At 36.0% G+C, this 17,498-nt stretch overlaps 1 protein-coding gene across 2 annotated transcripts in view; it reads left to right on the forward strand.

Annotated features, from left to right (window-relative positions):
• The window catches only part of B3GALT1 (beta-1,3-galactosyltransferase 1), a 567,228-nt gene that overhangs the window by 119,776 nt on the left and 429,954 nt on the right, over positions 1 to 17,498 (forward strand). Inside the window, exon 1 of one of the 2 annotated variants that reach the window (XM_013984220.2) lies at positions 11,524 to 16,784. The exons of the other annotated variant lie outside the window; for it this stretch is intronic. The gene's annotated coding sequence lies outside the window, so the exon portion shown is untranslated. Of the gene's footprint in view, positions 1 to 11,523; positions 16,785 to 17,498 lie in introns of those variants that run through there. 2 annotated transcript variants of the gene reach the window in all.

Below are 17,498 nucleotides of genomic sequence, written 5' to 3' on the forward strand. Positions count from 1 at the left end.
CATCCCTTTTCCCCTTCAGTAACTCTAAGTTTTTTTTTCTGTCTGTTTTTCTTTTTGTAAATACATTCACTTATGTCATTTTAGATTCCGCATTTAAGTAATATCATATGGTATGGGTCTTTCTCTTTCTGACTTACATGATAATCTCTAGTTGCATCCATGTTGCTGCAACTGGCATTATTACAGTCTTCTTTTTACAGCTGAGTAGTATTCTTGTGTGTGTGTGTGTGTGTGTGTGTGTGTGTGTGTGAGAGATGCGCATACCACATCTTTATCCGTTCATCTATCAGTGGACATTTAGGTTGCTTCCATGTCTTGGCTATTGCGAATAGGGCTACTCTGAACAGAGGGGTCATGTATCTTTTGAATTAGAGTTTTCTCCAGATATATGCCTAAGCGTGAGATTGCTGGATCATGTGGAAGCTTTTTTTTTTTTTTTTTAGTTTTTGTTAAGAGACCTCCATACTGTTTTACAGAGTGGCGGCACCAATTTATATTCCCACCAACAATGTAGGAGGATTTCCTTTTCTCCACACCTTCTCCAGCATTTGTTATTTGTAGACTTTTTAATGATGGCCTTTCTGACTAGTATAAGGTGGTACCTCATTGTAGTTTTGATTTGCATTTCTCTAGTAATTAGTGATGTTGATTATCTTTTCATGAGCCTATTGGCCATCTGTATGTCTTCTTTGGAGAAAAGTCTGTTTAGGTATTCTGCCCATTTTTTATTGGGTCATTTTGTTGTTGTTACTGAGTTATATGAGCTGTTTGTATATTTTGGAGATTAAGCCCTTGTCATTTGTATTATTTACAAATATTTTCTCCCAAACTGTAGTTTGTCTTTTTGTTTTGCTTATGGTTCCCTTTGCTGTGCAAAAGCTTGTAAGGTTGATCAGGTCCCATTCATTTATTTTTTCCTTTATTTCTATTGCCTCAGGAGATTGACCTAAGAAAATATTGGTATGATTTACATCAGAGAATGTTTTGCCAATGCTCTCTTCTAGGAGTTTTACAGTATCATGTCTTATGTCCAAGCCTTTAAGCTGTTTTGAGGTTTTTTGTATGTGTATGGTGTGAGGATGTGTTCTTACTTCATTGATTTATGAGTATCTGTCCAGTTTTCCCAATACCATTTGCTGAATAGACATTTTTCCACTCTGTATTTTTGCCTCCCTTATCAAAGATTAATTGACCTTAGGTATGAGTTTATTTCACTGATCCATATGTCTGTTTTGTACCAATACCATGACATTTTAATTACTCCAGCTTAGTAGTATTGTCTGAAGCCTGGGAGGATTATGCTCCTGCTTTGTTCTTTTTCCTTATGGTTGTTTTGGCAATTCTGGGTCTTTTATAGTTCCATCTAAATTTTTGGATTATTTGTGCTATATCTGTGAAAAATGTGATGGGTAATTTGATAGGGATTGCATTAAATATGTAGATTGCTTTGGGTAGTATGGCCATTCTAACAATATTAATTCTTCCAATTCAGGAGCATGGGCTATCTTTCCATTTCCTTGAATTTTCTGTTAATTTCCTTTATTAATGTTTAATAGTTCTCAGTTTATAAATCTTTCACTTCCTTGGTCAGATTTATTTCTAAGTATTTTTTGGTGCAATATTAAAAGGGATTTTTAAATTTTCCCTCTTGAATATGTCATTTTTAATGTAAAGGCAATGTACTTCTAGGATTTTTCACTTGGGATTGGTGGGGGAGTCAGCTATAGTTTCCTGAACCCTGACTAGCCACTTGAGATATACCATTCTCAGAAATTTGTTATAAACCCATTCACTACAGATCTCTTTCTTTATTCTATTTTCGTCATTATTACAGATTTATACTCTTCCTTGCACACCTTTACTGTCAATTCAGTGGGATTTGGAAAGGGCTGGAGGGGGATCTTGTATAGCAATTTTGCCATCTTGAACAAAACAGGATATGCATTTTCAATAACTTAATTGGATGAAAATCCTGCTAGAAAATCTGGCTTTCTGTCTGAAATATATCCCAAAAGATCACCATCAGAGATAGGAAACAGAAACTACAACCTAAACTTCCACAGAACTGAATTAAATAGGAAATTCTTCTATTCAATCCAATAACTAGAACTTCTAGCAGACCTGCCAATAGCTAATATAGGGTGAGAATTTTATTTTGCTTCAGCTTAGTTTTTAGTTCTCTCTTTTAATGAACATATATAATCAGTTTGAGTAGGCAGGTTTTATAGGATATAATTAGAAATCATAATTATTTCTGTCTTCCACTCTCTCCTTAAATCTGCTTGGTGAGGGACTCTGTGTTGTGCCAAAAAAAAAAAAAAAAAAAAAAAAAAAAAAGCCCAGGCCAAATCCAGAGTGACTTGAAGTTGCTAAAAGAATCTTGATTAAATCATTGAAATTGCTTGGTCCCAGATAACATAAAAAAATTCCAAACTTTATGTAAAAGTAGTCTTCCATTGTTCCTCTGTTTTCAGCAGGATAACTTCAGTTTTCAGCCCAACTGGAGTTAGAAGACAGCACAGGAAGGATGGTCATGTGTTTTCCGAGCTTAGCAGATATTTAAAACTGACTCTCTCAGGGGCTTTTGCGAATTCTGTGAAGAATCCCCTATTGGGGTCTTCTCTCCACAACTGCCTTGAGGTGGGCATTGCCCCTTCTTGGCCTGACTTCTCCTGAGCTCCCAGCCTCAGTGCCCACAGTGTCACCAACAGACTTCTACAGTTGCAGTCCTCTTGTCCAGGGAGGCTGCCTTCTTTGGAAGGATTCTTTTAAGAAGAATCTTCTAACTAATCCTCATTCACAACTGCAGGTATGGACACCAAGTTCTCTGAATGTCCCCTTAGAATTCTCTGTCACTTTCGCTTGAGGTTAGGTACAGCACCTCCTTGACCCTTCTGCCTCAAGGAGATGTCTTCCCAGACCACTTCTCTTCAAATAAATCTTTTTCTCAAACTTGAGCAGGCATGGTGCTTGCTCTCAGAATTCTCCTTGGCTAGTATCACCTATAGCCTTCACACCTCAGCTAAAACTGAGGAAAGGAAAGTTACATTTTAAAAACACAAGTTAATACTTCTTGGGTCACATTAGTGAGGCAAATTTGAATTACCTTTGGAAAACTCTGAGAACTGAGGAAGATTACGCAGGCTTGAACTCTGTAACTAAGTGTATAATCTTATAAAAAGGAAAGAATTCAGTAGAAATGAGTTGCTACAAATAAATGGTTTGATAGAGTCACTAATTTGGAAGTAAAAGGTTCTGAGTGAAAGTTGAAAATTGACTGCCTCTTAAGAAATTCAGACAGTACATATTTGAGTAAGAATTGATTCAAAGTTAAATTACATAGTAAAAATGCAAACAGTTTCATTAAGGGAGCTAAGTGGAAAGAATTGTTAAAATACCTACTAATTAATTTTATCACAAGTTGATAAAATAGTTTTAATTCCTAGAAAAAAATTCTTAACTGTGCTTGATTTTGATCTTCATGAAAAATGGAAAATCATCAACTTAAATAGTTCAAGAGTTTAACAAAATTTTTTCTGTTGATTGTCTTATGTACTTGCGCACCCTGCTTTCAAAAAGAAATGTCAGGAGTTCCCGTCGTGGCACAGTGGTTAACGAATCCGACTAGGAACCATGAGGTTGCGGGTTCGGTCCCTGCCCTTGCTCAGTGGGTTAACGATCCGGCGTTGCCGTGAGCTGTGCTGTAGGTTGCAGACGCGGCTCGGATCCTGTGTTGCTGTGGCTCTGGTGTAGGCCGGTGGCTACAGCTCCGATTCGACCCCTAGCCTGGGAACCTCCATATGCCGAGGGAGCGGCCCAAGAAATAGCAAAAAAAAAAAAAAGACAAAAAATAAAACAAAACAAAACAAAAACCAAAAAAAAAAACCCAAAAAGAAATGTCAGAAGACCTAAATCAGGTGGAACCTGGAAATAAGTATCTACACAGGGTGATTAGTAAGCATAATAATTTCTATAAGTCTATATTGTCTTATAGAACACATAACTGGACCACTGTTCTTGTCTCAATTCTGACAAATTGCTTGCAAGTTAATAGTTAAACACCTCCTAAGGCTTTTATGTACAAGGTGCTTTCTTAGTGACTCATATATTTTAATTAAATGAAACCTCACAAGAAAAACCTATGAGGTGGGTATTATTATTATTATATCATTTCCACACTTCAGATGAAGAAATAAGGCATGAGGAGTTTAAATAGCTCTTCATGATCACACAACTTCAATTATGGATCAGGACGTCTGGTGGCAGAGCTCTGCTCTTAATCATCATGCTGCTGAAGTGACCAGACCCATGTGAACAATAGAAATTATCATGATGTTTGAGTAGGCTAACACATAGGAGTCATAAAGCAGATTTCCAAAGTCCCAAAGTAAGTCACATTTCCATGTCATCAGATTTTTGGAAGAAGATTGGAAGGTATTGGGGAATAACTTTGCAGTACAATTCTGACAGTGTAATAAAATTCAAAAAATTTCTAAGGAGCACAATAAAGAATAATGAAAAGACCTCCCAGTTGTTGCATTTGCTGGTAAGTCATGAGATTGAGTTAAATAGAAGAATTTAAAAAAAAGGACTTAGAGATTTGTTTCCACAAATATGGCTTTGGTTGAGTCAGGCCAGAGAGTTATGTGATCAGTGTTATATGGCTGATGAACTTTTGATGATGTTTGTAGGAAGAGTGACTGGGACCACAGAATAGAAGCAGGGCATAGAGGTCCTGCTCTAATCTGAGCTGGAATGACCAAACCAATTATGTGCGGAACTGGACACGTTCACGAGGGAGACAACTTAGTGTGAAAAGAACCTGAAACTAAGTTGAGGAGAATAGTTGACTATTATCTTAGAAAGACAGACAGGGAGAATATGATTTTATTTTATATGTAATGGCTAAGATCTATTCATGAAAAGGGACTCACATTGTTTTGTTTTGTTTTGTTTTGCTTGATCCTAAGAGGTGAGGATTCAAATAAAAGGTTTCAGAATAATATAAGGAAATTGTTTGTCACTGAGTTGAAAAAAATTAAACAGGCTGCTTTGAGATCAGTGATTGTTCAAGTATTAAACTGTAGAAATTTCAGTTAATTAAGAGGTGGTTCTGTTTTGTTTTTTGTTTCATCATTGTTCAGTACAACTTGTTTTCCTGGTAGTTTTGGCTGATATGCCCAACTTGAGTAATTATTTTGAAAATGTGAAGGTGCGTGAAGGTGCATCACAGTTAGTATAAATATGTTCACTATAATTTAAGTCCTCTTTTCATAGTGTAAATTGTTGGCACACTCAGTGTAATTTGCTCAAAGACCTTTTCATGAACCAAGGATGTCGTACCTTAACACAGATTTCAAATCCTTTGGTGATTCTTTCCCTATGCTTATTAAATAAAGCACATCCTGGCATGAAAATGAATGAATGCCTCCTGGCACTCTGTTCATGTATTCCTCTGAGTTTATGATAATTAGGATGCTTGTTTAATTGCTGTCCTTTTATTTCCACTGGGTTGTGGCAGTTAAAGAGCAGATTTCAAACCATGTGTGTTACATACACAGGTAATTTATAAACTCATTTTTGCTATTATGAACGCAGTAAAAACATCTTGAATGTCAATAAGTCAACACTTTAATCATTTTGTGCCCACTATTACTAAAGGTATATTTAGTCCCCTTCTTAGAAAGGATTCTTTTGGGTGACTGCATTTTATGACCAAGATAAGTGAGCATCATATCACTATAATTATTTTTAGAGACTAAAAACTCTTGAGATGCCTTATAGGTGCAACCAGTTTTCAAATGAAGTTATTTAAATATCTGTAAGTATAAAGTACCTTTCAATTATATCAGGAGAAAATATTTTATTCTATTCAGTATTATTAAGTAATTATTATTAACTTCAAAGGACTATATTTTACTAATGCCTTTAGTGATTCTAAATATATCCAATTTATTACATTAGGAATACTTAAAAGATATTGAGTTTCTAAGGGTTGTTAATGTTAACTATTACAGTGCAATAATTATTTTCCAAATACTCTTCTTATTATGGCACTCATTTTTTAAGTTATATTAAACCCAGTTTCCTGGGGTGTTGTAATTGGTTCAGAATGGGTTGGAAGCTGAGGTGGTTTAACTCCTTATAAGGAAGTAATTTAAAAGTTTATGTGAAAGGCAGAATGAGAATCTGCGCATCTTTGTGACATTATCAAATGATTTATTTCACAGATAGATATTTAGAGCTGCAGAAATACTTACTAGATTCTTCATGCTTTCCCTTTTTATGTGAAATGTACAATATTAAATATATTGTGTAGTTTGACTCAGTCTCATTTATTTGAAATGTTATTTTGACTGTGATTTAAATTGAACTTCCCCATGGAGAATCATGAAGTAAATATATTTTCCAAAGATGATCAAGAAGCCATAATGAATTAAATACCCTAAGGAATCAAAGAGTAGTGTCATACAGGCATACTTCAGAGATACTGCAGATCTTTCCAGCTCATCTCAGTAAAGGGAATATCACAGTAAAATGAGTCACACAAGGATAAGTACAAGCAGCCCTTGTATTTGCAAGTTTCACATCCTCAGATTCAACCAACTTCATATCACAGATATTTGGGAAAGAAGATTCTGGAAAGCTCCAAAGAGTAAAACTTTAATTTGGTCCAGAGGCAACTATTTACATAGCATTTACATTGTGTTGGGTACTATAAGTAATCTAGAGATGATTTAAATATACAGAGGGTTGTACATAGATTATGTGCAAATACTACCCCATTTTATACAAGAGACTTGAGCATACTTTGATTTTCTGACCTAATGGGACCTGTCACCAATCCGCTGTGGACACCAAGGGATGGTTGTAAAGCAAAGAAAGAAAAATAGTAGAAAGAGACACCGGGAAATAAGGATGATATTTGGGGAAATATTTTTGTTTTGTTAAATGTTAATATAATTGAAATATTTTAAAGCAATCATTTAAAATGGGCCCCCAGTGTCATTTCTTTTCCTTAAGCAAGGTGGCATAAAAAAATTCAGGGAGGGAAAAGGTGTGAACTGAAAGGAAAGATCTTAGGGAGGACCTGGGATCCAAAAAAACCACACGTTATGGCTGAGGAGAGTGGTATCCCAAAAAAGATTTGCTTCAATTTTGACAGCTGTGGTAGATGAATGATCACCCATTTCCAGTCCAACATAGTACAGTAAGTCATTGTTCAAAGAACACTGAATTTTATAAGATAATTTCTAGGTTTCAGCTATTTTAAAGTTATTTCATATTGGGATTTACATCAAAACTGAATGTAATACTTAAAGCTATACCCAACTTCAGAAAATGTAAGAGGCGTATTGACTCTACCTTGCAGAAGATACAAACTGCAACTCCAGATTTTAGAAATAAATGTGAAAGGCAAAACAATAAGGCTTTTTAAAAGAAATCGTCAGGGAAGCTTTTCATGATGTGTTGTTGGCAAAGAAAGCTTAAATAGCATAGAAAAAGTACTGACCATGTAAGAAAAAAATGAAAAATAAAGAAGTAAACTAAGTTATATTTTAACTAGAAATTTTTGTTCATGAAATTATATCATTACATAGTGAAAAAACCCAGCCATAAAATTGTAGAACATACTTGCAATAAGCTTATCTACTTAAGGACTTATATCTAGAATATGTGAAGAATGTCTATAAATTTATAAAACACAGACAATCAAATATAGAAACAGCAAAAGTTGTAAACAAGCACTTTGAAAGAAAAGATATGCAAGTGAACAATAGAAATTAAAATCCTTCATTATTATAGAAACAAAAATTGAACTTGCAACATAATAACATATATACTAACCAAATGGCTGCTAGAAGAAAGAAAAAACACACTAAGTGTTGGCAAGGCTATGAAGCAACCAAAACTCTCATACATTGGTAACCAATGTGTAAACTGGTACAGCCACCTTGGAAAACTGTTTAGAATTATTTAATTAAGTTTAACAGCTGCATACTTTATTACCCCACAATTGCCTACCTAGTATATAGCCAAGAGAAATGTTTACATCTCCTCATCAAAGGGCATGGACAAATGTATTTTGTGGAAACATTGAATCTGGAAATAGCTATAAAGAATTCAGATGTCCACGAATATACTGTGGCATATTGAAATACTTTACAAATATGAAGAGAGGAGTCCTTATGTGGCATGGCAGGTTAAGAATCCTGTGTTGTCACTGCAGTGGTTTGGGTTGCTGCTATGGCATGGGTTCAATCACTGGCCCAGGAACTTGCACTTGTTCCAGGTATAGCCAAAAACAAACAACCCCCCTCCAAATAAAAAAAAAAATGTGAGAAGAATAAAAATCTATAAACTGGATGGATCTCAGCATAATATTGAACAAAAGACATCATATGGAAATGTATTACATGATTCCATCTCTTGGATGGGAAATCAGGATACTCCTTGCAGAAGGGTAACTTCTAGAAGAGGGTAAGAAAGGGGCTTCTTGGAATCTAGTAATATTCTATTTCTTGCTTGGAAGACTAATTACACCAATCTGTTCATTTTGTGAACATTAATTGAGTTCAAATCATGATTTGTACTCTTGTTCATATGTAGATTGAACCACAGTGGAACTTACAGATAAGAGTGAGGGTGGGAGGGATAGAGGGCCTGAGGAAGGGAGAGAAAAGGAGAATAGGTGAAAATGGGGAAAAAAAATGGAGGATGTAGTCAGCATTATGTTCATCCTTTGGAAGTTATTGAAGCTTCTATTTTGAACTAATAAGTGGCCAATTTTGTAAAAATTTTATATTTACTCAAACAGATTATATATTCCAATTTAAGAGACAGAATTTCTCCTAGGTCTACTAGCTTAAATCTAGCAATGGTCATAAAGTTGTTTGGCTGAGGTTTTCTATATCATTGCACTTCTTTTTTCACATGATCTATGTTTTCTGAGAGGGTCATGAAAAATCTTCAATCCAAATTTTTATATTTGTCACTACCTTTCTCCTGTTTTGTCAGTTAATCCTTCATATATTTTGAAGTTGTATTATTGGATGCATATGTATTTATGATGAATTTATCTTGTTTATCTATTGTTGTTTTTTAAGGTGCATAACCTCTTTCTTTGTACTGAAATTTTTGGCTTAAATTCTGTATCTTCAAATGTCAATATTACCAGCGATTTTAAGGTGGTTCACAGTTGCATGATAAATCTTTTTCAGTCCTATTAATATTATACTTTCTATGTTTTTTTGTTTTATATCATTTACACATATTGTAATTGCTTTTTAATTAGGTCTTTTTTCTTTTTTTTTTTTTGCATTTTTTTTTTTTTGCCTTTTTTAGGGCTGTACCTGTGGCATAGGGAAATTCCCAGATCAGGGGTCAAGTCAGAGCTGAAGCTCCTGGCCTACACCACAGCCACAGTGACTCGTGATTGAAGCCACATCTGCAACCTGCACCACAGCTCACAGCAACACCAGATCCTTAACCTACTGAGCAAGGCCAGGAATCAAACCTGCATCCTCATGGATCCTAGCTGGGTTCATTTCTGCCAAGCTGCAGTGGAACTCCTGTTTTATTAGGTCTTAGCTTTGTTTTCTTGTTCATATTTTCAACTTTCTCTGCAATCATTTTGTTTCCCTTTAATTTGTTTTTACTTTCTTATAGTAGCCCAAGTTGTTGGGTTTTTTTCCCTGATGATTTAAGAGTAATTCATTCTCATTATGTTCATTATTGTAGTTGCCATAAGCTTAAGAATCTTATTCAGTTTATTTACCCTTACTATTATAATTAACATATCAATATTTCCCCCTACTAAGACAAGCCTAAGTAGATGAGGAAAGTATTGTTTGATGATTTAATATTGATGTATGTGTGTGTTGGATCAAGATGTGAGATGTGTTTCTTTTGTGGCCGATAATCAAAAATGGAAAGCGATGAGTCTACTCTACAGGCCTTTTTTTAATAAAAGGTCAGCATATTTCTTTTAGGTAGTCAGTTTATTTCTCTGCCCCAGCACATTACCAAAGTCATTTATATGCAGGTATTTACTGCAACACACATCCAGCAGGGAGTGGTTCTCAGAATGACTGAAGAGCAGTCAGGTATAAAACTTATAATAGGAATGTTTCAAGCATCCATCGCCTATATTTCGTTAACTGTGCTCAAGACATTCCAAGAATAATGACAAGTTATTTTAATCTTTGGAAATTTTTCCAAAGGAGACAAAGAAAGAAGAATTATTAAAAATTAAAATGGTTTTACTTATTATGTTTATTTTGAAAAAAAGAAGCCTCTATATCAATAGTCTGTACGGTAGAAAAGATATAGCCAATCTCCTCCTGTCTAATCAGTAATTGTTAATGGAAGTAAGAGGCCATTCAGGCTAGAGGGTAATTTCCATGAAAGAGGAATGAGAATGACTTAATACTGATATCTAAGCATTATGCTTACATTGATTTCCCATTTTGCAACATGATTTTAAAATCTTATCTTTATCTACCTAACAGGTTATTGAATTACATATAATTCATTGACTTTAGGAAATAGTAACACTAATTAAAAGATGGAACAAGCAAAGTTTTTGTGGACAGGCAATCACATTTTATTCACTCTAGGGCTTATTATGTACTGCCAATATCTATTTAATTGGTCAGTATTTCCTCTTGTACATGTTTTAAGATATCTTTTTAACATGAGTTTTTCAAAGTTGCCTGTAAAAATTAATTTCAAAATACTCCATAATATAGGTTAAATTGTAAAACTCCACCTTCTAAATAAAGGAACTGAAAAGGGAAAAGATTCAAGTTTTCAAAGCACAGCCTTGCTTTTCTTATAGATGATACACACAGTGAAGACAATTTTTTTTTGCCCACACTTGGAGTCAATAAGTCCTGGCAATTTCCATGAAAATACACAACATCACTGGTTTCTTCTTACTCTTTCTTGAAAGAATACAATGAAAGGAATGAATATGAAATTCAAATCAAGAAGACTTGAGCTTAAATCTTAACTTGGCTATTGACTGACCATGTAATTCTGGCCAAGCGGTGTAACAACTCTGAGATGCAAAAATTTCTTTTTCCTAATTAGCTCTAATTTATAAAGTCCAAGAAACCAATTAGGTTGTAATGTTCACTTTATGGAAGTCATTTTTGTTCCCTGTGTGTTACATTCCTCCTAAAGTGGCATACAATTAACCATGTGTCCTCTTCTTGGTTTGATGCTTTTTGTAAGATCCACAGTAAATTAAAGATGCCAGATTATAGATTTCAACGCAGAAGAGTAAAATGGGCTTTCTCCATGAAAGCTGTTTAGGTGAACTGTGGAATCTTAAAAAGATAAGTTATGGGAGTTCCCGTCGTGGCGCAGTGGTTAACGAATCCGACTAGAAACCATGAGGTTGCGGGTTCGATCCCTGCCCTTGCTCAGTGGGTTAAGGATCTGGCGTTGCCGTAAGCTGTGGTGTAGGTAGCAGACACGGCTTGGATCCCGCGTTGCTGTGGCTCTGGCATAGGCCGGTGGCTACAGCTCCAATTCAACCCCTAGCCTGGGAACCTCCATATGCCATGGGAATGGCCCCAGAAAAGTCAAAAAGACACACACACACACACAAAAATGTTATGTTACAGATTTATTGCCTTTGAAATCAATGCATACTCACCCTTATGAACGAACCTAGGTTAATGCCCACTGTAAATACCATTGGAAACTTTAGATTAGCAACTTCTTTAATGCCAAGGTAACAGTGATATGGGCTTATTCAGATATGCTTTCATCTCTCACTGGGCTTTCACAAATACTGTGCTATCAATCTTGTCAGCCATAGATGTGAGGAGTACGAGGTATATTCCCTTAATGCTTGACCCAGACTGTTTTGATTTTTTAACAGACGTTTTTCAAATTAATATACGTTAATGCTTTTCAAGTGAGAAGGAAATCCACATTTACTGCTTATTACATGTCTTACATGCATTATCTTGTTTAATGTTGTAGTAACTCAATGAGGTAGATATATTTTACCCCCTCCCTGCCCCTTTGGCAAATTAGAAAATGCACCTCAGAGTGGTTACATCACTTGGCCAGATTCACATAGTCAACTACCAAGTCAGTATCTGTGCTTTCTTAAGAAGTAAGGAAAGGAAACTAGCATTATTTAGGGTTTCCCTGGAAATCACTAGGACTTATTGGTCCACTCTAGAAAGTGGCCTTGGGAATAATGGTCAGTCCACAAGCGAATAATTACATGATTTTACCTAACCCGTAGGGCCCAATGAATCACAAATTATCATAGTCACGGTTATTGAAAGTATTACCTGCTTAAACAAGTACTAAGTTCTCTGGCAAATTGGCAGTATTCCTGTTGCAATGGCTGAGATACTATAATGAGCATTGTGTAGATCTTGGTCCAGTACAAAGTGAATTTCATGGCATAATTAGTCCAATGTATTGCCATTGCAGTTTCTGATACTTTTTTGATGTTAAGCACTATTTATTGTGTTGCAACAGTCTCATGGTGTTTAAAAGAGTTTTTAGCTCTGGAAAAAATGGCAAATTTTTGTCATAGGTAATATTCACTTTGAATTTGTATGTGGCTTATTTCCACTTTGGACGTCCACTTTGTGGCCACTATGTTCTTTTGATTAAAGAACACTTTAGAAATCACTCATATTTGTTTCAGTTGTGCCACTGACTCCCAAAGGGGCACACAACTCTCAGGCCCTGTGCTTTTTAAGTGCTTCTGGAAAGTTCAGATCTTCAAAAATCTGTGATTGAAACCTCTGACTACTCCTATTTTCTTTTACTTTCTCTCCTGCTATGTAAGTGTAAAAGCAGTGACTTAAATTGGGAAAACAGCTTGATGCAAGTCTAACATTGCCCTCAAACCTTTGGGGAAGGTAAAGGTAGGGGGTGAGTGAGGGAAAATAAGAACTGGTGTTTTTTCTATGGTAGTTAAAGAGTACTTACCAGAAGAGAAGCCAGTTGCTTCAGTGCCAGAGAAAACTAATTTTTCATTGTCTTACATGATACTGCAGAGCTTCCATGGACCCCAGCAACCCTAAAGGCAGTTGTGGAGTAGAGTTTGTACTTTGTAATGATACCCCAAACTTCTCTCATATTATGAAACTAAGATTTTATCAAAAACTATAGCTGAAACTACTTTCCTAGTTTCTTCCTTTCTTCTTCCTCCTTCTCTCTTTCCCACCCACCTGAGCTTGGAGATGCAGGATATTTGATTGGGAAAATTTGTTGGCATGGTTGTTCTTAGTTTAAAAGTATTGGACTAAATATTGGAGAGTACTGTGTGTTTGCTTTTGATGAGCAGCAGATACCACCCAGCCCCTGGATACTGTGGTTACCTCTGTCAGTGTCACACTGTAGGAATGAGATGGTTCTATGTGTTAAATGGTTTTCTTACTTTGCCAGAAAAAAAAAAATAGGAAAATGACTGGGTACTGTCTAGTTTAAGAAAACTACAGTGAAATGAAAAAACAGCTTGACCACAACTCAAGAGAATATATCTAAATGAAAAAGAGCTCTATAGTCTTATTTTTAAAACTCTAAATAAGTTTGTTACTGTGCTTTCAGATATGATCACACACAAAAAAATTGCAAGATACTTAAAGTGTAAGGTAAAGAGTACCTTACCTGAGTAAATGAGGTGTGAGTGCTTAACCTCTACCCATAAAATATGACAATCTTTAAGTCTAGTTCCTTCTTCCCAAGAATGTCTAGCATCACACAGTTATTTATTATGTGCCTTCTAATTGCTTAACATGATACGAGGTACTATGAAATATACAGAAAATATGTGAGACATGTTCCCCTGTCCATAAACAGAGTCTGTGTGTGAGAGGTAATAGCAAAAGATATCATTAAATTGCCAAAATGTGTAATAGCAGCAGGTACCATAAGAATTTAGACTATGTTGAAGACTGATACAAGGCAAAACATCTGGGATGATCTTTACAGAGAAGTTGGGATAGAAAACCGTTATTCATATCATCATTCATACTCAAAGAATGAAGAATTTTAAACCATTCCTGAGTTAATCTGCTGTAATGCACCAAGATACATCTGATAGCCTCAACTCTGAAACGACACAAGAATGATCACATTTGCTATTTTCAGTGGCTGTTGACTTTTTTCACCATCTTTAGTCAGAAACGGAATCATGGGCCTGATGGTATCAAAACCAGTAAGTCTAATAGTAATGTTATTTCCCAAGGATTCCAACAATGCTTCATCATGTGAGGTTATCAGAGTGGACTAAAACCACTGCTGTTATCACAACAGTTGGCATTAAATAAACCACATTTTTTCCCTTTGGAATTTGCTCTGAGGATTTAAAGAGTATTAAATATCAGCTTAATGGTATACCTTCTGTTAAAATTAGTTCTAGCAAACTGATACCTGATTTTCCTCTATCACTTTCTCTATCACAGCATAACTCCAATTGAAACTCTAGAGCAAACTGAACATTTTTGCAGTAGTCTAAAGAGCTGTAGATACTAGAGATTTAGAAACGATTCAAAATTCACATAAGACTTCTATGCATCAACATCAGCTTTACCTCTGTACCATCCATTGTTTCAAATGGCAGGATTAGTAAGCCAAGAAATCCTGGTGTGTGCCCCTAGCTTACTTACTGAAAGTTGGCGTCAATGATGTTCTGCTTAAACCAGTAAATGGATTGAAGCTGGATGGTTTTGCAAACTAATGAGTGGTAACCACAAAAGTTAACAAAAAGCAAAATACTGTAAATTTACTAGATGAACTGAAAGTAATGGGTGAACTTCTGGTAGAGCTGTAGGAGTATCTAGTTGAACATAAGTAGAGTTATCAGAGTTGGTAAAGTTTTGTTTGTATAAAGACATTGTACATTTCAAAAAACAAGGACTGACTCATAAAGTAGAAAAACTCACAGCACACTGGGGTGAACCCCCAAAAAGACTAGTGCGCACTACATGACTTAAGCATGTCCTTTGCATCTCTAAAATATTTTGAAATAAATATAAATTACCTCTTGCTCAACATGGCCATTGCAGTCCATATCTTCCATGATGACTGGCTTTGGAAACCATATGAACCATCTTATCTGCATCCATTCTGTCAATTCTACATAGACATAGTCTCAGAACATATATAGTCATTACTCTGAAGATTTTTGAAGGACAAAAAACTGTGTAAAGTCTTACCTTCCAAAATTTCTTTGTAGCATGAAGTATAAGAACAGTACCGGCATAATTATAGTAGCAAATAGAAGGGGACATCATTTGGTGTTAGAATGTTATCAAAAGCAACTTACACTAGTATCACCAACTAGGCAGATTTAAGTGCTAATCTTTGCTAGTGTGAAAACGATGAAATAATGGAGTTATTCAGTGTATATGAGTAAAATCATATAATGGACCAAAAGTAAGACATCATTCTGGGTATTGTTATGCAAAGGAAGAGAATTATAGGTCAAGATCCTAATTGTGTGATGCTGTACAATGTGATATGGTAGGTACCTAGCACACGTGTAGAGCCAAGAGTACTACTCTGGAAATGGCCTACCCTTCCAGAGACTGGATGAAGGGAGCACGATGTGGACTCCACAGAAGGGAGTCAGGTCTAGGTCATCTTGAAGTGGACTCCAGCCAAGAGTCATGGGGTGGATCCCGTTTGGGGGTCAGATGATTTACTAGATAGTGATTGATGTGGGATAAAGTACTGCAAAACAGGGCTGAGGAAAGACACAAAGGCATTAGCCAGAGGAGACAGCACCTATGCCAGAAGATTACAGCTGGAAAAACCACCAAAACAGCAATCCAAAAAAGCCCTCAAAAGCATTTCTGGGAGAGAAAAAGTAGCATTTGGACATTGAAATCCATAGGGCACCAATATTAGGTTATGCATGTACCAGTTAAGTAAGACCTATCAGTTTTTTGCTTCTACTTTGTCTCCCCACTCCAATCTGGGGTATCGAGAGACAGCTGAGTAACATGGATAAAAAGCCTAGAAGAGTGAGGGGTGGGGAATAAAGAAGTTGACTGTCCATCTTGGGTGTTGAGTCCAGGCTTCATCTGAGAGAAAGGAGAAAATTTCAACTGGATGAGTGATAACATTAAACTGGGCTGATCTTTGAAAAACCAGAAAGCAACTTTAAAAAGCAGAAGAAAAGAAGAAAGGTGTTTAGAGGTTTTCAAAGGGGACTTGGTGAGAAATAACCTATTTTCTTTCTACTCACAACCAACCAGGACCAGTTTGGGCAATAAACCAGATACAGATACCAAAAGTCTTTTTCCCTAATGCAATTAATAATTTTAAATCTTTTAATATAAAGGGTCCTTTAAAAGTAGTGTACATGATGTGTTGTCCAGCACAAACTGAGGATTTCCATTCAAATTAACAAACTAAATATATCTGCTCAAAATTTGTCACCATCCTTCTTTGCAGCAATTAGTCCCAGTCGGAAGAGGGTTATGAGTAACCCTGGAACCACAAGCAGATCCCAGAAGACCTGATGACTAGTTGGGTCCCTGCTAGGATTCTTGATACTTCTCTTTCCACATTTGCAGATTGCAATGATAGTCTCTAGAATATAACCCCCCCTCCTTTAAAATAGTAGTGTTTCATTTATCTCTCCCTCTGTTCCTAGTGCCACGAACAGTGCCTGGCACATATGAGATAATAAACATTGAGGAATGCCATTCCTGCCAAACTCACAAGAATACTGTGAAGATCAGATGAGGTGGTAGATGTGACAGCATGTTGTAAGCACGACACCAAAGCCAAAGGTACACACAGAGTGGAAATATTCTGAAATGTCCAGATGCCATCTTTCCCAGGCTAATCACTCAAGGACAATTTATTAAGTGCCTGATAGGTTCAAGTTTTTACTTTGATATGTCTATTCCAGTCTGTCTCGAGTACTACACAAGCCCTTAGTGAAAGGGTCTTAAATGGAATCAAAGAGGGAAAGAAAAACTTTGTAACAATAACAACAAAAAAAAAAGTCTCTCTAGGAATAAAGTATAAGAGAATGTGGGATAACTCTCATGCTACAAAATGTATAAAGGTGCCATAAGACCTGGTTTTCATAGGCATCTAAAAATGATGGTGACAATAATGTAATTCTAGATCAGTGGACTGGCAGACTAGCAAAATAAACAAGGATGCGCAGATGCCGAAGCTTCATTGATCACTGAAATGCCACCTGCTAAAATGCCAGAAGGAAGACATGATTAAAATTATGTAATCCGAGGAAGAGTCTTTTTTTTTCAACTTGAAACTTTCAAAAGTGTTCTCTCCAGCAGCATGTGTGTGTGTGTGTATATATGTGTAGTGATTTCCAAAATGATGAAGCAAAAATAGTTTGCAAGCCATATTTAGATAGAGGCAAGCCAAGTCTGTAAGTCCTAGGGCTCTTTCATCCCCTGCTCATTTTTCTATAGCTGACAGGGAAAATATACACTTTTGTAACAGCCATTCCCTTTTATAGCCAAGGGGGT

The sequence above is a fragment of the Sus scrofa genome, chromosome 15 (genome assembly GCF_000003025.6).
Source record: "Sus scrofa isolate TJ Tabasco breed Duroc chromosome 15, Sscrofa11.1, whole genome shotgun sequence".
Classification (NCBI taxonomy): domain Eukaryota; kingdom Metazoa; phylum Chordata; class Mammalia; order Artiodactyla; family Suidae; genus Sus; species Sus scrofa.